This window comes from Vicia villosa, linkage group LG3 (assembly GCF_029867415.1).
Source record: "Vicia villosa cultivar HV-30 ecotype Madison, WI linkage group LG3, Vvil1.0, whole genome shotgun sequence".
NCBI classification, from domain to species: domain Eukaryota; kingdom Viridiplantae; phylum Streptophyta; class Magnoliopsida; order Fabales; family Fabaceae; genus Vicia; species Vicia villosa.
This window is the reverse complement of record NC_081182.1, coordinates 78150618-78161655: the sequence shown is the minus strand read 5'-3', so window position 1 is coordinate 78161655 and position 11038 is coordinate 78150618.

The window sequence follows — 11038 nt, the reverse complement described above, 5'->3', positions numbered from 1 at the left end:
TGGTCGGTGATGTTCAAGATAGTAGTTTAATGCTTTGTTTGGCCATGAGAAGAAGTTGTGAAGAGAGAAAAAGAAAAGAGAGAATAAAAGAAGAGAGAAATAGATAAGAAAAAGAGTAGATTTGTGTTATTGTTTGGTATAGTAGAAAGAAAAGAGAAATAGAGAAGAGAGAAGTAGCATAAATTTGTAAATGACAAAAATGACCTTATGAAAATTATCAAATAAAATATTAATCAATTATATTTTTTATTTAAATTATTTAAACCCATAACTAATTTACTGTATTCATATATTTTAATGTAAATTAATTAATTAATTAATAATTTAATTATTTTATTGTAAATTAATTAATTAATAATTTAATTATTTTATTATAAAATAATTAATTCATAATTTAATTATTCCAACCATTAATTTATTCTACAATTTATTCTCATGTTTTATAAATTTTATAATTATTATTTAGCCATTCATTTAATTTAGTTGCTGCTATTATTATTATTATAAAACTGAAAATAAATGTTTACTAACTATTCGCCAATGTAAAACCAATGACAATGAACTTTGTAATTAAAAAACAAAGGGTACAAATGGAAAAGGCTAGAAGAATGCAGATTATGCAACTTTCTTTGCTGATTTGCGAAGAAACAAAAAGGTGGTAGAGTCCATCATAATTTTGTCACTCTTCAGTGTTTCATTGATGCTCCAAGCAGAAGAAATTCTCATTTCTCGCGTCTCTCTCGTTGTTATTTCTCTCGCATGTATCTCTCTCAAACCAAACACACTGTAAGTGGTGGTCAGTGATGGTTAGTTGGCAGTGGTCAAAGGTGATTAAGATGATCATATGGTCAGTGATGGTTAGTTGGCAGTGGTCAGAGGTGATTAAGGTGATCATAACAGGGCGATTTGAATAGTGGTTGACAGTCATTTGATCATAAAGGTGATTTGAATAGAGATTGACGATCTATCTACTTTTAATATAATAAAGTAGAAGGCATATGAAATTCTATAATTATCCCTCTAATCTCCAATTTGAGGGTGATAAACGGGGACATAGATGTAATTGCATCTCCTTTAATACTTTAATTAATAAATAAATTTTTTAATCATTTGGTAACCTTTCAATTATCCCTTTTTTTGTTTTACCATCATTATAACGTGAAAAAGTTTTTTTGGAATTGTGCAATCTTTCTTGGAATACAGCAAAACCACCTCCACACTTCTCCTCTTTGATTTCTGAGAAACCCTTCAATTTTCTCTCATTAATCTATATATTATGGCTTTTGATATCAACCAATAAACCCTAAACTACAATAACTGCATAATGCATCTCTCATTAATTTTTGTTTATGATTTTTCTTTTAAAATCGTTCTTCTTTGTTTGATAGCGTTTTCCTCTGCATCTTACAATATTCCCATCTGTGATATACTTATGTTTTTTAAAATCTATTACATGTTCCTTCATCTTTGTTGTTTGATATCGTTTTTTTTTCTGTTTTTTGATTAATCGTTGTTTTCCTCTTCCATCTTTCAATATTCATTATAACTTTTTGTTTGAATCTAAAAAATCGTCTTAAAAATTATTGACAGGTTCAAATCCCAACTTTTCGAGTGTAGGAGCATTTGCACCTGCTATGGACGTTGATGCAAACAAGCATTTGAAGAAGGTAGGTAGGTTATCATGGATGCGCAGTGATAATGCTTTGCAAACACTTGAAATCATTTTATATGTTACTGTATCTAGCATTTGGAGATTTTACTGTATCGTGTATGGAGCAGAATGGAATATTTGGAAATGTTTCATCACTATGTCTTCAATCTTTAAATATGTCATATGTTTGTAAATATGTCATATTGTTTTCTTCATTCATTTTTTAATCTTTAATTCTAAATTTTTACAGTGTCAATATAAGATGCATGCATCTTGCAAATTGCCATCGAATTTCAAATAAAGCTTCAGTGAAGTTGTGAGAAAACTTCCACTGTTAGAGGAGATGGACATTTTAATGTGCAATCTATAGAAGAGTTCTCTTGAAGTTGGACATTTCAATATGCAACCTATGGAAGAGTTCTCTTGAAGTTCTTGGACGTTCTTGCCCAGTTTTGAAATCGTTCAAATTTGCAAGGGTGTATGAATACATGGAATGTTCTAATGAAGTGACTTTTGTTATTGCAGAAACAATGAAAGCACTACACCATTATGATATTCAAGGAAATCTGCTTACTATTAATTTAGTTACCAACTTCAATAATAATCGATTTTTTTTTATTTTCATCCCTTTTATCTACTACTGTATTTATTTTTTCCTAAATTATCAAATTAAGAATGGAATAACCATTACAAAATTTCAAGGGATGTATATGCATTCAATAAAATTAAAAAGTATTTAATTTTTAAGTGGAACGATGCGAATACACTATGGTTGGAAATAACTACTGTGAGGTCATGAAAGAGGTTTTTTTAGAATAAATTAATTGTACACTTCATTTTAATTGTTTTGGAGAAAAAATTGAATTTTTAGTTGTCATTTTTAAAATTCATTCCAACATTATTATTCGTTTGTAAATAATGCATATTTATTTATTAGCACAACGAACAAAAATAGATATATCATTTGATGATAATTAAGTGTATTGTAGAAGTTTAATAATGGAAAAAATAAACTTACTGCTCTTCACATGAAAAAATAAATTTACTACTCTTCACATGAAAGTAATTTTTTTTCCATTATTTTTTGATTGCACCTGTTTAACTTTTCACATGAAAAAAAAAACATAAGTTTTATTATTTTTTAATATGATTATTTATTTTTCTCTGCAATATTATTTATTTAAAGACATGATTAAGATTTACTTTGTAAGCATGTTGTTCCATTCTATAAATATCAAGCATATACAAAGTATATACTTAAACGTTTTATTATAAAATATTAACATTAAAAAATTACATAAATACTTTTTTTTATAAAAAAATGAAATAATTATGATTGGTGAATACATAAAGTTTGAATGATAATATAAATTTGTTAATCTTAATGAGCGATTCTTATATTTCCTTTTTTTTAATCACTTATTCTTTTTCCAATAAATGTGAATTAATTATTAATTATAATAAATTCTTATTCCCTTTCTCTTTCCAATAAATATCATTTAATTTTCTACTTTAATATATAAAAAGTAATTACCACCAAAAAATACATTATTATCCTAACTAATACATAATCATTATTAAAAACAACACAATTAATACATCCAATTTTAATTGATTCTTTCCATTATTTCCATAAAATTACACGGTTTACAGAGCAAACAATGTTGCACTCAAAAAACTCTTACGTATTCCAAGCAACATGCATCATTACAACTTTAATGAGAGTTGAATAGACAACCACTATATTAAACAATGCAGTGACAACCTAAAAATTCAAATTGACAAAATTGATTCAACCGGTCATTATTATTCTCTAATCTCTGCAACTACGGTTGTTTTTCTATTTGTTAAAAATATATTTGTGAACACAAATAAGAAAATAATTCAATCTAAATCCAAATTTATGAGAATAAATAAATGATTATAATATTAATGTATAATTATAAAGATGACTAATTTATAGGTAAAGAAATATTATATTTTTAATGATAATTAAGTTATAAATATCGCTAATTTATAGTTAAAGAAATATTATATTTTTAATCTTAATTGAGTTATATTTGTGAATACAAATAAAAAATAAATCAAACTAAATGCATATTTATGTTCAACCATATTATAGCTAAATTATTTAATAATTATTTGTTTATTTATTTTTAAAATACTTTATAGTCATTTTTTTATAATTACTGTGAGAATAAATTATTTAATTTGTATCAAATAGAATGAGATTTCTCAATAATGATTTACACTATTTTAAAAGTGTATGCGTGATTATTATTGATATTTATTTATCTTCATCTCCTTAAAAATAATAATATCACATTCATTCTTTTTTCAAGTGAAATATTTGGATGCTTTTGTCATTTTTTTTGATGTTCTTTCATTTGATTATTCAAATGGGATGAATTAGATTTTAATTATTTTTCCTTTTTTAGTAATAATAAAATACAATAACTATTAATAATTGGGAAGTTTGAAATATCACATTTAGGCCAATTACAATTGATACACTCATTGTTATTCACGTGAAAAAATTATTAGTAAAAAAAAATTATGTTGAACTATTCCACTTCCAATGTATTTTTGGCGGCTCTCCATCACGTTTCATGTGCATAAACCAATTTCAATGTTATTTTGCAATTATTCTCTTGGAAACATTCACAACCCTTCAAATTATTATTATCTTTATTTTATTTATTATATATTGTGATAGGAAGGGTATAATCAAATCGATCATCAATAATAATAATAACTAATAAATTATAAAACAATATTTGTAATTTGACATAAAAACTTAATTTTATATATATATATATATATATATATATATATATATATATATATATATATATATATATATATATGCAAATTAAAATCTTAAGTTTTAATAATTGTAATTATAATATTTATTTAAGGAAAGAAAATATATTTATTTTTAACTATGACATTTACTATTATAATAACGTATGATACTCACAAAAAATGAGAGCATTTATAATAAATCTATTAATTGATTGCTGTAATAAATCAATTCAAACCCTTCAATATAATTACCATTATTATTAACTTTTATTCTAATCACGCATGACTCACACCAAATGCAATGCTTAATATTAAACCCTTAATAATATATGGAACAATTCATCTGAAATCATATCAATTTTATAAGGAAAATTTTATTGTTTAATATAATCATTTAATTATTTTATTTATTTTTTATCATAATCAATGTTGTCTTTTAATATTTTTTATTTGAAGTTATATTGATTAAACTGAATCTGTTAGACAAAAGAATAGATTGATCTTATATACATTCATCCACATGCTGAAAAATTAAATGACCCAATAGAGGTAGGTATTAGCTGTAGGTGATAATAATTAATCGTCTTTTTTAATTAGTTGTAATTGAGTTTAGGTGGTAATAATTCATTTTATAGGTAATGGTAGGTAATATTAGTTGTATCAACAAGACTAAATTCATTTTATAAAAAAATTTAAGAAAATGTCATTGTGAATATGCAGTTTTAATGATAATAATTAATCAGTCTTTTTTAGTATTTGCAATTATTATTGTTTTTTAAGAAATTATTCATCTACTATTATAATAACTACTATCATAATAAAAAAAAAATCATTTCTACCAAAATTAATTTCATTTCCAAGTTTAAACTAATATTTTAATTGGATTTACATGTCTTCAATTATCTTTTTCATCATTAACTCATATTAACACGCCTATATCTTTAGTATTTGACAATATTAAAAAGAATCATTATTTTTTGGATGTTACACATTTTTCGATGACAAAGTTTTTCAATATCTAAAAGCAATCATTATGCTTAATTAATCATAAAAAAAAGTAGAATTCAATTATAATATCAATAAATATAACTCTCTACCTTCCATACAATACAAATAAAATAATTAGTATCTTGACATAATTCAAACCCAAATAGAGGAATCTGAAAAGTATGAAATAATTAAAAATAAACGTACAAAAAATATTTTATATAGAATTAAAAATTAAAAATTAAATACATACAAACATATTCTCATATTTCCAATGCCTTCATTACCTAAACATGCACCTAAACAAACACTATTATAGGGTTGACATTAATTTTAATTTATATTCATTATTTTAATATCCATAAAAAAATAGTTGATATTACTTTTTATTTTAATTTATTCCTTTAATATCCATAAAAATATCAAATATATCGTACAAACAGAGAGTTAGTATTGACCCTTTTTTCTATAAAAATTAATTCAATCAATGACATGTAATTTTTTTAAAACAAAAATATCATATATTTGATAAAAATAATATATGATATTATGACATGATACAACGAAAAATAAAATTGACTTGAAAAAATGTTAGCATTTTTATATTAAAATATTAGTATTTTTTATATTAAAATGTTAGCATTTATACTAAAATATGATACAAATATTTGTTAATACAAAAAAAACGAGTGACAAAAAAATTTCTTATGAAACACACAAATTTATTATTCTTCTTTATATTTAAAATAATAATTTAATATATCAATTATAAATCTTATTCAATATAGTATAACACTGTCATTTAATTTTACGGTATACATTTAAAATATTAATTAATTAATTCTATTTTATTTTAGTTTTTCAAATTTGTTTTTGACTTAGAACATTTTTTTTGACCACTTCTTAAAATCAATTCAAACTATTAAATATCATTTATCTTATTTCTCTTTTTTTTATATGAACAAATATCATATACTTTATGACGATATTGTATGATGTATGTGAACGCAAGATAAATGAGTACTTAATTATTTTATTTATTTTTTCTACTATAGTATATATTTCTAATTAAATTAATATTTATATGATAATTATAATTTCAAATATTTTTTTCTTTTTAATGTGCATATCTTTTATATATATTTATTAACCATCGTTATATATTTATTTATTATTTATATCGAATTAACGTGACCCGTGCGAACGCACGTATTTGCAATTATTACTGCTTTTTAAGAAATTATTCATCTACTATTATAATATTAATAACTACTATCATAATAAAAAAATTCATGTCTACCAAAATTAATTTCATATCCCAATTTAAACTAATATTTTAATCCAATTTGCATGTCTTCAATTATCTTTTTCATCATTAACTCATATTAACACGCCTATATCTTTAATATTTGACAAAATTAAAAAGAATCATTATTTTTTGGATGCTACACTTTTTTCGATGACAAAGTTTTGCAATATCTAAAATCAATCATTATGCTTAATTAATAAATTGGCATAATCCAATTAATTATTACGTTGACAGGTAATAATTAATTGAATTATGCCAAGTTACAAAATTATTTAAAAAATATAGATTGAAAATTTCACAACTGCTTAATACACTTTTTTAGTATCAATAAATATTTTTTAAATTCTTTTTAATTGTCATTTCATAAATAAATATACTTTTTTTATATGTCATTTCGAGACTTATACTACACTTTTTATTATTATTTAATCAATAATACTCATACTGAATTTTACGGGATACATTTAAAATATTAATTAATTAATTCAATTATATATACCAGATCACTTTTACGAAAATAAATTATAAATATTTTTATAAAGAGGAAAAAGTTTTCTGTTGATACAATTATTTTTATAAATGGTATCAAGTTCTAAATAATTTTAGAAATGGAAATAAGTCAACTGCTAATACAATTATTTTTGTTAAACGGGAATAAATTACAAATATTTTTATAAACAGAAAAAAGTTAAATGCTCGTACAATTATTTGTATAAACGGAATTAAGTTATAAATATTTTACATATCACGTTCCATTTTTCAAAAAAAAAAGTTTCTTTTAAGTTTTTCAACAATTGTTATTTGTTCAAGATTTGTCACAGATTTCTTATAAAATTTAACTGTCTTTAAATTTATTTTCTATTGATAAAATCATTTAATATCAATAGTATCCATAAATTTACAATACATAAGAATTTAAAAATTATAGGCATGCCCGACGAGCCGAACCTTTTTTTTGACGGGCCGACAAAATATTGACTTAAATTGAACAATATTAGAGATCATGGGTTTAATGACTTCTCAATTACTATAACATATGTGTTTTTTAACGGATATTAGAGATCATACGTTCAATTTATTAAATTTAATCATATTATTAAACCAATATATTTTTTTGGTGTGTAATATATTTTATCTTATAATATTTATTAAGAGAAATTGTAAAATTAAATTAACAATTACCAAACCTATTTTTCCACCATATATTTAGTTTGATAGCAATTACCAAATCTATATACTCCTAACAAATACTAATAACTTGATAAATTAAATTAATATTTGTATGACTTCGTATTAATTAATATACATTTTTTTTGCTATAACTATATAACATTAATTTAATATTTATTTCGACTTTACGTGACCCGTGCGAACGCACGGGTCCATTACTAGTTAGCTTTAAAACAAAAAAACAAAAAATATCTTTTTAAGTTTTGAATTTTAGGAGAAAATGTTTTAAACATACTCCTCACTTTTTGTTTTTCTTTTTGTCACTACAAAATAAAAATTATTTTTAAAAATTTTATAGAATAAAAAACAACTTATAAGATAGTCTATATAGTGATTGGGCTTGTTACAAAAGCAATGTTTTTAATAATTTTATACAATAAAAAACAACTTATAAGATAGTCTATAGTAATTTGGATAGGTCATCAAATCCGTGAGAGTACTGAATTATTAGTTTATTGGTCAAATTAATGGGTCATTGGTCGAGCCGCATGAATAAACCAAATTAAACTTGATAATTCAGATGAAAAATGAAAAACCAAAATAAAAATTGGAATTATAAAAAATAAATAAAAAAGAGAACAAATATCTAAATTATATTATACTTTATAAAAATAGACATAGTAAAAATAAAAGGAAATTTTTTAATGCACTCTTACTATCACATCCCGTGAAATACAATAATATCTCAAATTTCATAATGCATATCTGGACGCACCATAACTCAATACATTTTTGAATCAGGTCTTAAGTCAAAGGAAAAGAATTTAATGAGATATATCTTCGTATACATTACAGAGATGCATCTTCGAATACTATTTGTTTTAAAACGCGCCATAACCCCTTCTCATTCCTCACTTCTAAAAAAACAACTCTAAAACACTAAATTTCTCAAACTCTCTAAAATCACATTCTCTCAATTATTCAAGCAACTTCAACGCTTCTCCCATCAACATCAAGTCCATCAAAGAACTCATCCAACACAACACTATTTTATAAGTTATTGATTTTTTTCTAAACTTTTTTGAGTTTTTGTATAAACTTGTAGAAAATGATGATTACGTTATGAAATAGATAGTTTATACATGTTTGATAGCTTACATAATGAGAAATATGTTTGATAGGTAGTTTTGTTGATTAATGTATTATTTTTGATGATTTGGGGTACTACATTTCCACGCAGAAAATTCCAAAGTTACATCTCCGAATTTTCGCAACATTTGGATACCTAGAACCTGGAGATGCATTTCCGTAGTATATTAGTTTTTTTTACATTTTTTGGTTTGAACTCATTGTGTATCGCTTGTTGTGTGGTTTACTTACAGGAATTATGGCTGACAGACAACACCGATTTAGACACAATGAGATTGCATATTATGTATCTATTCAAAGGGGAAAAAGTCAACCATCACACGCTTCTGTTAGCTATAGCATGGTTGATGCAGAGGCGTCGGCTTTTAGGGCTTATGTATCTCCGTCACCTTCTTCCTGTAAGAAACGAGTGTCCTCTTCTAATGCATCCCTGCCTCCATCTTCCTGTAGTCAACATAATTCTCCTATTCAAGCACCTGAGGCAGTAGAGGTACCTGAGTCACCAGAGGTACCTCAAACATTAAAGGCACCCCAGTCCTAGGAGACATCAGTGATACCTAAGGCACCCAGGCCCAAGAGGCAGTCGAGGCCCCTTAGGCCCAAGAGGCAGTCGAGGCCCCTTAGGCCCAAGAGGCTCCGTAGAGGTTTGGAGGAGGCTCGTCAGAATTGTCATTGTTTTCTCTTTGCCTGAATCATACTGCCAGACATGTTAAGGACGAAGAGATACAATTTAGTTGGATTCATTCTTTTTAAATTATGTTTATTGTAATATTAAAAGTTTCTGACGATGATTTATTTTTCTACAGGACCGTGATCTACTAAAATTCATCAACCATGGGCAAAATATTATTCTCCTGGATCAGTCTAACCAACAGTGTTTTCAGGATATCTTGCAGCTATCTGGGATGAAAGAGTTGTGCAAGACCGATTATGTTACGGTTAACCATGGGATGCTTGATGCATTTGTAGAAAGATGGCACACAGAGACGTCATCATTTTATCTACCACATGGTGATATGTCTATCACATTGGACAATGTCTTGTGTTTGTTGCAACTTCCAATTAGGAGGAAACTTTTAGATCACATGAAGATTAACAGAGATGAGGCATTATAATTGATGGTAGACTACTTGGGAGTTGACCTAGAGGCTTCCATGAAGGAGTTTAAAGTCACCTGAGGGTCTCATGTCATGTTTCGCTTTCTAGAGAATGTGTATACAAATGAGCTACTTAGAGCAGAGTAGGCTACAAATGATGGTGAGCAAGTAACACATTATAGAGTGTATGCTATAAGAGCATACCTGTTGTATTTGGTTGGCACTACCATTTTTGTGGACAAGAGAATCACTTATGTGGATGTCACATACCTGCGATACTTCAATGACTTTGAGTGAATCAATGAATACGAATGGAGGCCTACTTGTTTGGTCTACTTGTACTCTAAGTTATGTGAAGGTTGTATGTGGAAGACGAAATGGATGATAAACATGATCACACTACTAACGATAATAGTTCTTGTTCTTTTAGTATTTGTGTGTCATTTTCTTAACACTTTTGCAAAGCCATTCCTAATGATTCATGTGTTCCAATACTTGTCAGTCTTGGATCCTCTAGCACTTCCCATGCATCTTTGGATGGTCATATGTTCCAGTCTACACTAAGGATATGTCACGTGCTTCTGCATTCGCACCGCTTAGACGCAACCAGACGATAGAGTCGTTCAAAGTGTATCTTGACCGCTTGGTAGAAGAGTATACACTTCCATTTTTACGTCGATCAACATGAGACACGTCCCTTTGATGATATAGTCTTATACTCGAGATGGTTGGCTTGTGGTTCTCGTTTAACGTTTCCTCATCTGCCCAAGTGTGTAATGCGTCATTTCGACTACATGTAGTACATTCCCAAATACCTTTCCATGTCTGCTCCTCTAACTATGCCACGATAAAATATGAATGATATGTTTG